Below are 16,783 nucleotides of genomic sequence, written 5' to 3'. Positions count from 1 at the left end.
GCACAAAGCAGATGAAAATGCAATCTCTTAGCCTGCAGAGGTGTATGTGGACTAAATTAATCAAATAGTGTTTTTATGTTTTGTTTTTGTGGTGTGGTAAAGATAGAACCTTTTTGCCCCTGCCTTCATAACCCTGGATAGACTAACTCCATTCTGACGTCTTGGTACTTTAAACCGATGCTACTTGGTTATAGACTTGGTCTAAAATTGAGTTGTTGTTCTAGAAGCTTCCTCAGAAATATTTATCTTAAAAAAAAAAAACTCTTGGAGCATGCCAGACAGTACTATAATAGGTCATGTTTATATAGAAAGCATGTCTGGACTTCTCCTTCCTCTGAGTGTAGGGAAGTATTATGCCTGTAACTGCTGGCTGGTAACACTGCTTTTGCAATATGGGGCCATGATAGATGCCTCTCTTTGAACAGGTCTGGCTATTTATTATATGTTATTATCATTGACATTGTTTCCTAGCTCAGAGAAGAGATTACAGTGATTTCCATTGGAACTTGTTATTTTTCTTCATTCACAGTTCTGAGAAATGAGGTGAATTCATTAATGAGGACACTAAAGGACACTTTAGTTCTGCTGTGGCCACCCATCTGGCACTCTCTGACACAATGAATGGGACTATCAAACCACTGATATATCTTTCTGGGAGATGGAGCGATGGATTCCTGAGGCACGGGCATTTTACCGTCATTCTACATTCATTGTCCATAGTTTTACTGTTGCAAGTCCTGTTGCTTTGTACACCAGTGTCCTGCTAATGCATCCTATTGACTCTCTAGTCAACATTCACCTTCCTGCTAATTAATGACTGAGCAAAACAGGCTTCTATGTATAAGAAGGTCAGGTTTCAATCTCCAGTAGAGCCGATAGTGTGGTGGTTGGTACATGCCTGTAATCCCAGCACTCAAGAGGTTGAGGAAGTAGGATCATAAAGAAGTTCAAAGCCATCCTTGGTGGCTAAATAGTGTGGTGTGTTTGAGGACAGCCTGGGCTAAAGGAGAGCTATATGAAACAAACCAACTCCATAATTCAGGCCTAGGTTGTTGAGGAACTCACTCCAAGACTTTCCTCAATCCTGTGTTTCTCTGAGCTAATGAATTCAGCAGAAACAGGGCCGTGCCAGAGACGTTGAGAGGAGGTGGAGATATACCCAGGCAAACATTTCATAACATTGAGATAAGGGCAGAAGAAAAATAATGGGACCACACAGGGCTTGATTAAAATATCAACAGAGTAACAGCATCATGAGTTTGGGATTATTAGCCCACAGATGTGGCCCCTTGAATTCCAGGTGTGGTTTCTTTTCTCTTTGCCTGGCAGTGATGTGCCTGGGTGGGTCGTGCAGTCCAGGCTTTGGTGTAGTGCAATACTTCTCAAAGTGTGTCTCCTGGACCAGAGACAGCTGCATCACCAGATAACCAATAAGAGCTGGGGATGATTGCATCAGAGGCTGCGAGGGTGGGGGGAGATGACATGCATTCTATTCTACAGGCCTCGTAGGTGACTTTGACACAGAGTCACCACTACGGCAGAGAGCTTGAACACACCACTGCCTGAGGATCCCCCTGGGTAGGGAGAGCTGCTTAGGATTCTGGACCCTTGAGGTTCACTTGACCTCTTGTATATGATGTGAATGCCTTGTTATCTGCAGTTGGTCAAAGCAAAGGGTGAGAACGTCAAACACCAGTGTTGTGTGAGTTGTGGATCAGAGCAATCGGTAACTGTTAGATCAGTATTCAGGTAAGCTGTCCTGGAATCTGATTTTGAACATGATGGCTGCGGGGTCATCAGAAGATAACTCCCCCCTCCACCCAGGTTTTTAAAGGGACCGTCCATTGTTTACTGATGGATTGTTAGCTACACAACCCTGTACACCGCCTTAGTTACATTGATTTTCTTTTTGGAATTGTTCTGTTTTTCTGAAAGTTACAAACAGAATTCCAGACAAAACAGATCTTCCAAGCTTACTAAGAAAATTGTGAGTGTAGAGAGTAGGATCTGAAAAGATGCATGCCTCTGTAGAATGACTCCAGAGTCCCAAGTCTGGAAGTTTTAAAACTCTTCTTCCTCCAGCTCTTTTGCATGTATTAAAATTTGGCCACAGCCTGAACCTGTTAATAGTGACCTCTGCTGTTCAGACGCGGTACTACAATAATTCAAAGACGGTAGCAATTAGGCCTGATGGGTAAAAAAGAACGGACAAATCGAAGTTATGTGGAACATGGAAACGGAGTAACTTACTGCAAAATCATCTGCTTTCAAAGGAAATTGCAACGTGGGAATGGCTGATCCATTCCAAAGAAAAATTATAATGTTTGACTCTCATTGCCAAGTTATCTGATGCTTGGTGCTATCAAGGCCCCGCCATAAGCAGGGAATATTAGCATTGGGAAGTCAGTGTGACACAGAATGACACATAATTTTTGGTTTTGAACAGATGGCATCTTTACCTGTCACTAATTTGTCTGGGTCACCTGAAATATCACCTTGCCATTCTTGAAGGAAAAACAAAGGATAGTAATTTGATGTGCCTTGATATGAGATAAATTCTCTTATACGCTATGAGCAGTGATGTTGCTAGAAGCAGGATTCCTAGTATCTGGTCCTTTGTTGAAAGTGTTTGTCTACATATTATGTAAACGAGTGTTACAGAGCCAAGATGTCACAGTTGTGGCATCCTAGGTAACCCCACCTCCAGGTAGAGACAACCAAGATGGCCGCTTGCCTCTGGAGCATTACTTTTCTCTCTGCTACATTGAGCTGAAATAGAATCGAAAGAATATCATTTAAATCATTTTCCTTTTCCTCTGTGTGCAAGATTTGTCAGTGAGCAATTGAACTACTTTGGGGATATTACCTATTCTTAATTATTTAGCTAAAACTTTAGCCTTTGGTGTGATTTCTATGTCCATATCTGTAGTCATACTACCTGGAACATGCCAGATCTCATCTGATTTTCTCAACTTAGAAGTATTTATTGAATATCTCTCATGTGTCTAGGTATGTATACTATAGTAGAGTAAATATGGTCTTCGGAATAAAATTGTAGTATTTATAGGTTCTTCCAACATATTTATAATCATGAGTCACTGCTCTGCACCTCAGCTTCCATATCTGAAAAGCAGGCATGCAGAATTCCTACAGTCAAAGACAACTTCAAAGCACCGGGAGAAGACAAAATCAACTTGCATGGCCAGGCTAACAGTATCTTCTACCACAAAAAGCCGCTTACTGAATTAGCTAGGTCCTAGCTCCTTTTCCATGATACAAACACAGTACCTTGTGCCAATGAGTACCGCTGCCCAGTGGAGAAGGGAACTGGTAGATTGCTAGCTCTCTTGTCTTATTTTAACATTAACTGGTTCTGTAAGCAACTTAGCAACACCTCCTTGGTTTCTTTCTTCTCTCTCCCTTAGGCTGATTATAGTTCTTGTTTTTATCACTTGCATGGGCTTTTTTTATCTTCCTAGTTTCCTTAATAATGGGTTATATAAAGCTTGACACATACTTATTACATGCCTGTATAAAGATTATGTTTTTAGCATTTTAAAAATTAGGATGTGACAAAATACCTTGAAGAATTTTTGTCCAAACGGAATGAGGACCCATGAGAGAAACATGTACTCAGTGGCTAGCAGACAATTTCATCCCTTCCCCCTCCCTTCAGTGTGAAAGTGGGGAAAGTAGGCAGGTTGGCTAACCCTGGGGCTGATGGGAATTCTAGGAAGAAGAGCAGATCCCAGCTGCCAGATTGTCATTCTCTCCCTGACATCATTCGTCTCTTAACTCAGAGTGCTACAAGCGTCTACTCTTCAAATACAATATTGCTTCAAAGTAATTTTTTTCTTGGTAGTCCAAATGGAAGGGGAGGCATTGTTCTTTCATGCAGAGTATTCCAATGTGCACTGAGCACAAGGCGCTGTGTGGAATGGGGTTCTAAGAATGAGGGAGACGATGGAGGGATCCTGCTCGGACTCCATTGTACTTGCCTCATCACATTTTTATGAAGTGAAACCTAATGTGTCTCCCATGTTGAGTTCTTGTAGCTATTTCCAGAAGACACTTAAGTCTTCATAGGCTGTTGTAGCTTTCATTTGAAATGATCTTCTTCCTTTCTCTGTCTCTTGACATTTTCTTCAGGTTGCTTTATGACGTTGCTTTGCCTTTGTTAGAATATTTGCCTCCCCTTGAGACTGAGAGGTCCCCAATGCCTGCTGCTAGCTATCCCAACATGGAGAAGACTTCTGCTGTGGTGCCTGGCTCTCATACTCCACGTCTCCATCGTGTCACTGTCTGTTTGTTGAGTCTCTAAAGAAAGACAGAATCCCACTCGGAAGATGTGGCTCCTCAGACGCCCTCTCTGTGTTGTTAGGACCTCAGTTTTGTTACTTATTTGCTCTGTGATCTAAAGACACTTGATTTGTCTCTGTTTCTGCTTCTGTAATAGAGGGATAGCAGTAGATCTACCCAGAGCATTGTTGGGTATTAAATTATCTGAGATGTGTAAGGTTTATAACAGCTCATGCTAAGTGCTTATTAAATATTACCTACTACCCATGGTCCACATAAATGCTTGCTCATCTATCTATCTATCTATCTATCTATCTATCTATCTATCTATCTATCTATCTGTCTGTCTTCCAATGCTAAGGATCAGATCCAGGGCCTTGTGTACACTATTACTCTACCACTGAGCCACACCCCCAGCCTCTACCCTGTGTTTTTCTTCTTGAGATATTTTCTATTTGAAATTACATGGCTTTGGAAGAAGTCTGTCTTACTGATGTTTGCATCACCAGCTCATAGTGCAGATCTGTATATGATTGTGTGTATGTATGTAATTAATCAGTGCCAAACATTCACACACCATTAGCCCTTCAGCCTACTTAAAGCAATCATTTTATGTTTTATGCATTCACTCTATAATCACAGATTTTCAAACAAATGCAATGACAATTGAGCAGTGTTTTTCCCAGAAATACATTTGTTCCAGACGCATCAGAATTAAATCTCCTGAGTTATTCACTATCATTATCAATTGCCATCATCATCAACAACATTATCACTCTTATTAAGAATGGACTAAAGGAGACAAAAAAGTAATTATTTTAGATATATTATTCCAAAATAGGACATCTTGGCATTAAAACACAAACTAGCAGAAGGAAGGTCACTCTCAGACTTTCTCTTGCCACTTGTCCCACAAATAGGTTAGAAGATAGTCATTTAAAAGAGCCTTATATTCGAATGTTCATTCCTAAATGAGAGACACACATTGCAGAGCCCAATAGTCCCTGTAAGGCTTGGGCAACAGCATGGGGGAACAGAAAGAAAGATTTAAGAGGCATAGACAGGGAGAGAGTGCTGAGAAGCAACGTCTGAGGACACGATGCTGCTGTCACACTCATTAACTCCCAGCACCTGTGGTTGCTGGCCTGAGATCTGCACAAAGACAAGACAATCACCAGTCTGGCATGAGGAGGAAGAAGTCACAAGGTTCCACACCGAGCAGAGGTGCTATTATTGGCAATGGATGACCACTGCAGGACAGTTAGTTGCCTTCAGCAGTGGAGGCCATGGTAGGTGTCCCATACTTCAGCAGATGGTAGCCTATGCGCATGCATATGTGGCAGCACTAATTGGACTCAGTGGGCTATTTTTTAAAAAAAGAGGAAAAGGAGAAGAAGGAGGATGTGGTGGTGGCAGCTTGAAGTTGGGAGAAGTGAAGGTCTGGGAGGGGTTTAAGTTGGGAAACAAGGGATACAATCTGAATACATCATAGTCCTATATGAAATTACCAAGAAGAAAATACATTAAATTTCTTTTAATAAAGAGAGAATCACTATAACCTAAGGAAAGGAACAACAACCCACAAAGATGCATGGAAAAGCCAACAATCAGAGCAAATAAGGCCACCCATGTTCTCTCAAGTTTTGTGCTGCTCTTGTCCAGGTATACTTTGCCACAGCCATCCAGGTCTTCATCAAACATAGTATAGGAATACTCAGGATCTGCTGGTGGTTTTTGTTTTTGTTTTTTGGATTTTTTTTGTTTTGTTTTGTTTTGGTTTTTTTTTTTTTTTTTGATTCTTGATTTCTGAAGGATTCTGTGTCAGTTTAAGCTTGTTAAGTAAATGTGGTGTTTGAATGAGAACGGCCCCTGTAGGCTCATATATTTGAATGCATGGTCCTTAGTTCACAGAACTATTTTGGGAATAGGGTGGGCTTTGAGATTTCAAAAGTCTGCACCAGGCCCAGTTTGTCTGTCTGTCTGACTCTCTCTCTCTCTCTCTCTCTCTCTCTCTCTCTCTCTCTCTCTCTCTCTCACCTTCTCTCTTTGCCTCTAGCTTGAAGATCAAATGTTAGCTCTCAGCTACTGCTCCAGCACCATGCCTGCCTCTCTGCTGCCCTGCCTCCTGCCATAGTGTTCATGGAATCATCCCCTGAAACAGTAAGCAAGCCCCACTTAAGTATTTTCTTTTATAAGTTGCTTGGGCCCTGGCATCTTTTCCCAGCAAAGGAACAGTAACCAAGATAGTAAATTTGTAGGCTGTGTGCTGTTCTTGTTGATGATGACAATCTCCTTTCTTATAGGAGCCTCAGCCCTGAACCTGAGCATAGTGGAGATCTTTTTCTTCTTCAACTTATTGATTTATAAAATGGAACTGACAGCCAAATATCCTTTAGGCTTGTTTTGAGATTAGTCAAACAAAAAGTATGGGAGAAGGCTACGTGCAAGCTCTAGTTATTTTGTTATTTGAACTAGGAAACATTATTACATTAATATAGGCCAGAAGAAAACTAGGCTAAGCTGTGGCAGCTTTCTAGTTGCAATTCTTTAAAAATGGATCATCAGTGGCCTCTTCTGTGTTAGAAAGATCATCAAGTATGTTCACTGCTTGCTGATGTGGATACTGAAAGAATTCAACCCCCCAAATTTCTCCTGTCAGAGACACTATCTGTGTCTCATGACCTTTGGCTTTATGAAAGCTGCCTCCCCAGATATCATATAGATCATATTTAAAGTTAATGTACTGACCCCGAGTCTATGGAAACATATTAAACCATAATTCAAGACATCTAGATGCAAGTTTGATCAGTTATTACTTGAGTGACAGACACATTACATAGCTGTTTTGGTCCTGTGTTTCTTAGTCCATTGGTGAAGATAATGCCTTCATGGAAGCTCTGTGGTGGCCAGGGTAGTAAAATGATGTAGTACATGCTTCTACACAGATCCACGCACCATGCATGTCAGGTTGGAAATATCTCTTCATTCGTCTAAGATGGAAATCACATGTTCATCTTGACAAGTCTTTCTGTGTCTGCAGAATGAATATCACGATGCCTGTGAGAAGGGCACATTTCCAATGACAGTTTCCTGAGTGGGAAGTGAAGAGCGGGGATTAGAACATATAATTCAATGCTCTGTGAAGGTACAAGGGACAACTCAAGGTTAGGAAAGAAGGAGGGTGGGGAGGGGCGGTTGGTTAGATGGCCTTGGAGCTGAATGTGAGTGCTGAATAGGTTTCTCCATTTAGTATTCAGGGGAGAAAAGGAAAAAGAATTGGAATTAGGGACCCCACATCCATATTTGCAACCCTGACTTCACTAGTAGAAAGAAAAATCCAAGAATGGGAGGATGCTGGGAAACTCGTGACCCAACTAATTTATTTCCCTGACCCAGGAATTTTGAACAGATGTGATGCCGTTGTGGGACTAAACACTCTTACTGTTTTTGGTTTTGGAGTCATCTTGTGCCATAGTTAGACCATGATGCCCTTAGACTCACAATCGTTCTCAGCCTTTCTAATGCTATGACCCTTTAATACAGTTCCTCATGTTGTGGAGGCCCCCAACCATCACATTATTTTCATTGCTGTTTCATAACTGTAATTTTGCTCCTGTTACGAATTGCAATGTAAGTATCTGTGTTTTACATTGGTGTTAGGTGATACCTATTAAAGGGCCATTCGACCCTCCATAGAGGGGTCACAACCCACAGATTGAGAGCCACTGCCTTGGAGGAACTCTTTGTGGATAATTTTGTCTACCAGAGATGGTGTCTCTAGACTAGATTTCAGCGTTTATAAATGGTGTTAGAGTAAAGGGCTCAAGGGATGATTCTGAGTGACTTTCTTTTTGAGGAAAAAAGAAGAGACCAGCGAAAACTTCTAAATTCACGGGGCAGGACTTATTAGCTTGAATGTCTTATTTTCTGTTGTCTGGATAAACATTAAAATGAGAAGGTAACAGATGACAAGCAGGGGACCGAGAGTGCCAGGGTGACTGGTTGTAAATAAGGGAAAAACACTAGGAACGGTCAGTGCTATAGTGGGCACAGTCATCCAGAAAGTAGGCGTGCTGTGGATCCAGAAGGCTACCAGGCCAGAAAGGCGTGCTTCGGTATTCCCGGATGTATGGAGCACTTATAAAAATGGTGCAGCTGTTTCTGCCTCCATTGCCTCTTCCTTTGCAGTGGGTCTTGCTCTTCCCCTCAGTAGATGAACTGTACTCCACTCCCGTTTAAATCCAGACCAGCATGAGACAGTTCCAAACAGCCTACAGAAAGGATGAGAGCCTGGAGGGACCCAAGTCAAGGCAGCAAAGTTATTCTTCTCCAAAGACGTGATAGTGCTCAAGCAAGATCGGCAAAGCCCTTTGCTTACCCTGAAGATGACTGCTAGACAGAAAGATGTACAGACAAACTTGGAAGGGACACCTGCCCAACCCGGCCTAACTTGCTAATATTCCGAATTTCAAGTAAATAAATTGTTCATGAAGCATGTCAGCAGATGGAACTCAGCTCTCTGACTGCTGAAGTATAGCTAAGACACTTGCTCATGGTCTTTACACTGTCTGCATATCAGCCTCAACTGTAAGTAGATTAACAGTCACGGTTCTTTCTCTTGAAAAATTATCATTTTATAATTGTTCTATGATCATTCTTCTTACCCCCTGTACGCTCACTACACAGGATATTATTTACCTATTCATTCATGCATTCATTCATTTAATCAATTTTTAATGCAAAGTCTTGCTATTGCAGCCTAGATATTCCGCTGCCTAATCTCATGAATACTGGGATTCTAGGCATGAGCCACCATGCTTAGCTGAGCATTTCTTCTTCGTTTCCTAACTGAGACTGAGTAGTGGTTTGATGGAAGTGTTCCCCATAGGCCCCGATGTTGGAACATTTGTTTCTCAGTTGATGGTGCTGTCTGGAGAAGTTTAAGAGGGCTAGTGAGTATGTCACTGGAGACAGGCTTTTCTATGAAAGGCCTTATGCTTCTCCCAGTTCATTCTCCTTGTCTTGTGCCTGCAGTTAAAGATGTGAACTCTCAGCTTCCTGCTCAGGCCACAGTGTCCACTACTTCCTGCCACGCCTCCCCCTGCCATGCCCCATCAGAATGGACTCTTACCCCCCTAGAGTCATAATCCCAAATATACCCTTCCTTCTCTCTGTTGCTTTTGGTCATGGTGTTTTATCACAGCAACAGAAAAATAAGTGATGCAGGCTGTATCCAGTTGTGAAATGTTTAGTGGACACAAGATGTCTAAACCTAGCACTCTGCTGCTGCTCTCCCCAGCAACTTCGAGGCTGAGCCTGTAGGGACCACAGTCATCCCTACCTTTCAAAGAACAGCTGGTGGGGGAAAGCGCATGGGTGGAGAGGACTGTCACCATTGAGATGCTCCTCTTGGTAAACCTAGGTAAAATCTTTTTTTATTTTTATTTTTCAGGGTGAGGGGACACCAGAAAAATGTGCATCTGTTACAAAAGTATTCTGAGAATTGTTGTGCTTGGATAAAGTTGTCATTTGGACCCATGCAGACATCTCACTCTATACTTTTCCTGTGTCCCTTTCCCTTATCTTTTCTTTCCGGTTCTTTGTGAGTACCAAATCCATGTTAAGTGTGTGTTATATGTAGCTGTGTCTCTTCCTAGTTTAGTATTATAACCTTTATGTGCTTTCCTTAATAAATCCTTTCTCCACAGTCTTTGGGTTTAGTTTTGAAAACAGAAACATTCAAAAACCAACAACCAGCAAGCCTCACAGGAGCTGTGATAAATTAGTTTGTAATTGAAGGTGGTGTGTGTGTGTGTGTGTGTGTGTGTGTGTGTGTGTGTGTATGTGTGTGTATGTGTGTGTTTCTTTTATGTGTTCCCTTATTAGCTTTCTGGGAAGTGTTTCTGTGAATTGCATTTTATATTGAATTTGATAGTGAGTGCTTGTGTTCCAAAGATCATGCCCACTCTCCATGTAATGCCTGAGCTGATCTGTAGGACACGTTATTCAATGTTTTAATGGCACATTACCTTAGTATGGAATTCTCTATCCCTTTCAGTGGCTGAGTAAAATAAAATTCAGTTTGCAGTTGAATAAGTATGTTTGTACTAACAGGTTAGTGACATATTTAGACAAGACTGAAATTTGAAATTATGTAGCAACAATCCCAATGGATGTGGAAACCTATTCCCAGAATGGACATCTCCTCTCTTATTTATGTTTTGATCTTTATGGATAAGGAGTTAGAAAATCAACTGGCTCGCACATTCAATCCAAATCTTCCTATGTAAGAGGTTGCCTTTTTCTCATTTCAAAGCTTTCATTTACATTCCATGAAACAGAAGAGTAAGATTGCTTACAAGGTATGCGCCTTTCTCCCAAGGCTTCTGTTGTGTGTAACTCAGCCATCCTGAGCTTAGGAGAGGAAAAGAGCCATCTTGTCGGACTAGGTCAGAAAAGGAAGATATAAACATTCGGCTCTGTGAAAAGCTGAGATGAGTGCTTACAGTGTGGTTCTAAAGTGAGAAAGCCCTCTCTTCTTGAGTTAGCGTCTAGAGGGGGAAACATCCTCTGTACTGCATACAGAATTGGTTGTTTAAAGGTCGCCAGTGGAGGAAAATGCACAAAGCTTGGGGGCTCTGAAAGGGTGACGGGAGATGACGGTGGGTCAGCTTCATTCAGTGTGGGCTGAATTCTTATACAGTGTTTTTCAAGGCTTTTCCCATTAGTCAAACCACGTCTGTTTCTAACGGTGCCGGGCAAGAGGGAGACTTGCTGGGGCTGTGTGCTTTATTGACTGGAGACCGAGTAGGGCCACAGATGTGGTAATTTCCCTACCACGGCTTTGCTGAGTGCTTTTCGGCCCCCCTTCATTATCTCACTTCACTCTCCCTGTTCTAAGTCGCCTCTTTATAGGATCCACACTGCTGGCTCCCTTTGGCAGTGCTTCTGCTTGTGGGGACTCAGGAACAGAATATACAGGGACATTGAGTCGCCTCATTTCCATGCTGTTGAAAATTGAGCATTCACCTCGCTCTTCCCTGCTTAGGGGACATTTCCTTCCTTGGAATGGAAGGCAAAATGAGCTCATCTGCTCTCCCCCTAGGCCAGGAGAACAAGACATCCCCACCAGAAGTGGGGGCACTGAGCCTGGCTCTGCACATCCTAATGAGAACAGTTATTAGAGGCAATGCACCGCCTTTACAGGCAACATTTCCCCCAAGATGCCATCCCAGATGTGTGGAGAAGAGGCCAGTGGTCCAGTAGAGTGGGCAGGCACCAGTTTTGCACCCACGCTGGAAGCAGGATGCATTATCAGGCAATATCCTCTCTGAGACGTACTCAGAAACACATTGCAAGGCCATTCTTTCAGGGAGGACATGCGGGGCACAGGCTTAAAAAAAATCAGAACGGGGTTTCCGGCAGAACTCTCAGTTACGGGACACACCTCCTCCCCTTCTTCTTGCTGTTACATGTCTCCTTGGGTTCTACTGAGGGTGTGAACTGCGTGGCATGGTGCTTGCTTGCAGACGACCTTTACACCTTTACTCTAAATGATGGTGCCCCGGCCCATGGCACACAGATCCTGTGGAAGGCAGAACTCAGAGCAGAGCCTGGCTCACCATCAGGCTGTACAATATACAGCTGTGCAGTGTGTTGGAAAGGAAAAGAAGAAAAGGTCTTTTCTTTCCTTGTTACCAACTTCATGGCTGGAACTCCCGTGACAGAAGACAAATTAAGAAGAGAAAGGCATAACGATATATTTACTATCAATTCTATATGATATGTGAATGCTCAGAGTCACGATCTATACAAATATTTCCCTCCTGTCAGTCTGAATGTGGAGAGGCAGGGACACGGAGACATTTCTACCCTCCTTTCTCCATGGGGCCCCACAGGGCCCTGCAAACTGGCATTGGTAAGGATCTTTTTATTTCTCCAGCTTTGGATCAGTTATTCTTCATTCCATTTGCAGGATTCGGCCAAGTGAGATATCTCCACCATCTCTTCATGGTCTTCAGAAACTGAAATGGAGGGAAGGTTTCTCTCAACCCTTTCAGCATCCTGAGCTAGGACTGAATAAATGCAGAAAAGACAGGCTGACAGCAGAACACCATGCGTGTGTATGTGGCATGTTTTATGTGGTCATGGGCCCTCATAAGGAAAGGGGTGCCCCAAGAAACGGGTCTGCCTGCACACAGCAGTGCTTGGCTTGATAAAGTGCCACCATGGAGGGGAAGGGTTTCAGAGGGAGAGGGTGAGCTAGTTGATGGTACTGGCTAGAGATAAGACAGGGCAGGATACTCTGCCAGATATGGTACCTGGGTGCTTCTCTGGACCCTCTGTGTTCTTGAGGACAAGGAGCGTGCTTCTTATGAGAGACCTTCAGACCTTTGAAGGAGAAGGTCAGACAGTTCTGAGATGTTATGAAACATGGAAGACACGTGTGACCGACCAGAAACCTCCCCGCTTCTTCATTGTTCTCAAATCCTCCTAGATTTCAAGTATTCAGAATGCCACAGGATGATGCTTCAGGGATCTTGTTCTGAGCCCTGTCACATGAGTGAGTGAGCACAACTCCGCTGTGCCCCAGCTGAGGAGACATTACGCATAGTGCCTCTGCACGGCTGCCACAATGGCCAACCAAGATCATGGCTATGAAAGCCCTTACAGATGCAAAGCTGCTAATAAGTAGTCATCTACAACTCTGAGCATCTTCCTGCTCCTACCGCCTCCCCCTTTTCCTTCCTCTTGGACTTGTTACAAGTTGCTAAGGGAATATAATGGTGCACATGTTCAGAAAAGCCTAAACAAATACATGGTGCCTTTATTGTCTCCTAATGGGACCAGGTGGACCAATGTGGAATCACAACAGCTACAAACACAGCCCATTTGAAAGACTTCCCATTCTCCCACAGGCAAATGAGCAGAGAAAGACAATGAAGTCTGCATAATGGTCCTTTTGTTGGGGGCAGTCGGACATAGAGAGAGAGGGCGCAGCGTGTGTTTGAGCAGGTTCAAGAGTTTCGCCAGAGAGCCAGCGACAGAGTCCACCTGTATGGCTGGTGACATTTCCTTTAAAAGAAATATTGACTGGCCACAAAGAGCATCCACACCTAGGAGGTGTGTGATGTGCCTCTTCTCTGGAAATTTGTGCTCCGCTAGAGCTGAACCAGCCAGCAAGCACAGAGCGAGCTGGGTTGTGCAGTTGCATTTTTAATAAGCTCCTAGGGGGAAGAGTAACCGGCCGTTTCAGCCTGCTTTGCTGTAGCATAGTGGGGAGAAAGCTTCTGCCCGGGAAGAAGGGAGTGTAGCAGGTAGAAAGGAGAGGGGCCAAGGGGATGAGAGAGCATGCCCAGAGATGAGTAAAGAGGACATGTACAGGGAGGCATGATGAAAGGGAGAGGTGGAGCCGGTGGACACAAGCATGGCAGGAGAAGAAGGAGAAAGGCTGGGTAGAGGTACAGGGCAGGTGGCCTCATGACCTTGTGGGAGAGGACAGGGAGTCTGTAACCAAAAAGTCCCCTGCGTGGAGAGGGGCATGAGTGTGGGACTGAGAGCAGATGCACACCACACGGTAGGGAGCAGAGAGACACAGCACATCAGAGGAAGTGTGGAAATTGGGGAAGGAAACGACCTGGTGGATCAGTCACCCCTGGGTCCCCACCTGCTGCCAGCGCCACTCTGTCCTCGTGTATGTTTTGGTGTCTTCTGGACTACTGTGCCTGCTCCTTCTTTTCCAAATGCCTCACAAGAGGCTATGGTTTATTATTTTTCCCTATAACCTCTAGTTTCTGAATATACGTAAAGAATATAAAAAGAACAACCAGGTAGAAGAGAGAGAGGGAGAAAGAGAGAGAGAGAGAGAAAGGGAGGGGGCAAGAGAACAAAAGAGAAGTCCTAGATCCAGAAACTCACACCTGTTTGGCAGCCATTAAGCCAGCATGGTGTGTTGGGAGGCCCATGCTGCCTAAGCAAAATGCTGCTGCCCTTCCCTGCAGGGCCTTGTCTACAAAGCAAACAATCCACAGATTTCCAAATGTTATTTAGTGACTTGGCTTGGTTTTGTTATTTTGGTGAGGGAGGCATGGGAGAAGGGATGAAAGATAAAGAAACGCAGTAGGAGAGAAGGAGAGTGTGCAAGAGGGGGAGCCTAGGAACTGGAGGAAATCGATCCCAGGGGTAAAGGCGGAAGAATTAGCATGCAGAAGGGGCACAGGAAGATAGAAAGCCCACCTAAGAATTTGGTGGCCTTCAAAATCTGGAGATCATGACCCATTTTCAGAAATTATTTTGCAACTGAAATAGTTGTCCTCTGGGGGAAGAGTTTGTTCACCAGGTGCTTTCTGGTGCCATCTGGGGCCATGGCCTCATAGTCTGGAGTACAGGTATAAGAATGTAGCATGGACACCTGATCGAGGCCAAGAATGCGGCTACATGTACTATAGTCCATGAAACACCCTCCTCGGCAAAGATTCACCAGGCCCAGAGTATTATTAGTGCTAGGTTTGAGAACCCCTGAGTACATACACACACACACACACACACACAGAGGGAATGGAGGGTTCACGGATGTCACACTCATCATTACTATGTGTTTCCCATCCTACTATGCCACTAAACAGTGCTGGCCACAATGCTTACACAGATGCCTGGATGTGCTCTTTGGAAAGTACCATGGAAAGTGACTGATGCAGCACAAAATTCATGGCTTTTTGAAAAGTGGTTTTTGTCATGGTTGGTTCCCAGCTCTCAAAGCCTTTCGTATGGCTTCCTGCTCCACTCTCTGTCTCCTTCAGGATGCTCCAAGAATACTGCCTTCCACCGATTCTGAGTGCAGCACATTCCTCCTTGGCACTTGGCTCTTCTTACCTGTCAAATCTGCATCACTTCCCACCAGAATGAAGCTTCTGGGGACTCAAGATTGTGTCAGTCTCTTCCATTGTCTCCTTGGAGCATAGCACAGTGCCTGAACAAAACATATGTCACTCAACAAATAATTGCTGGAAACGTCTGGATAAGTAAGCCATGGAATACCCTTTGGACAAAGTCGATTAAAACACCCTGAGTAATACCCTAAGAGGACTTTGGAAGCCAAATAGAATAACTAAAATGACCAATGTGAATCTAGAGAATGTGGTCACGATTTCTGTGTTTGCCTTTCCCAGCTCTTTGTATTTGAGTACTGTTCTTTAGAGGAAATGCCAACTCTTGTCTTTCTAAGAGTTCCTAAGAAGCCCTGGTATTTGCAGTGGTTTACACTGTGCACAGTATTGGACAGTATTGGATTACATGGGCACAATCCATGGATCCATCTGACTCTTCTCCAATCAATAAGCCTGGAAGCCCCTTACTAATCCAGGGAAGACTTAAATAAGATTGATTTTTGACATTTGTCTGCTTTTAAATGCACCCCAACAAATGGTTACATGAGCAACATTACAAGTATGAGCTTTTTCATTTTATGCTTACCGCTGAGTTTTTGATGTTAAAATGGTGGATGGTCTGGAAATAGGCTATAGACAGTCTTCTCTTTTATAGATGAGGTAACTACAGGAGCAGCTGTCCTAACTCTGGTAGGCCCCACAACCTTGTCATATATGAACTTTCATTACTGTGGTAAGGCGAAAGAACTTGCATTCTAGCAGTCTTTGCCATGCTCAAGGCAAATGATTCATGAGTAGTACAATCATAATTCGATTCAGGTCCTTGATTAAAAAAGCAAGATCCAGACATGTAGGATGAGCACTCATCAACTTTTACACAGGATTTGAATCTATAGATACAGAGCCAATTGGCTAAAATGCAAGGCAAGAGGAGAGGAAGGAAAGAATCCCAATGAACACGGGAATTGACAATCCAAGAAGGAGGATAAGTCTGAAAGGGTCAGGCTGGACAGGGAGGTGTGGGGGAAGGAGAGTGTGGAATACCCAGTCCAGGGAAAAGTCAGGACCAGAATGATGTAGGAGCTGTAACACTGCAAGAAAAATAGGATCAGCAGCAGTCCATTGAACATGGGATCTCTGAGTTCAGGAGGGGATGTATTTTTCCTTCAGGATTAATAGCAACATAGTGAATTTAGTACAAAATACTCATTGTTTATTTTTTAAAGTAAAAACAATCCACATTGAGATAAATCTCATCTCTTCTATAGAAATCAACTCTTTCTTTCTTAATCATTTTTCCATTTATAACATTTATAATTTTCATTTAACTTTGTTAATTTTTAACTCTGCTACTTAGAAGAACCTAAGATTCAAGAGGTAGGAGAATGTAGGCTCTATGGGATAGGGAAGGCCAGAACATTTTAGACATTCCTCCCCTTGAGATATGTCTATTTGGAAACTAGGGTAATGCTGAGACATATTTGCTGTAAGGAAGTTTTGTGTTCATTGAGAAAAGTAATAAAAATAAGAAGTCATTAAAAGTTTCAGTATGTGAACCTGGGTAGCACTGAAGAAGTAATAAACCTTGGGGCTTAGAA

Source organism: Onychomys torridus, chromosome 20 (genome assembly GCF_903995425.1).
Source record: "Onychomys torridus chromosome 20, mOncTor1.1, whole genome shotgun sequence".
Taxonomy (NCBI): Eukaryota; Metazoa; Chordata; class Mammalia; order Rodentia; family Cricetidae; genus Onychomys; species Onychomys torridus.
This window is presented reverse-complemented; position numbering follows the sequence as displayed.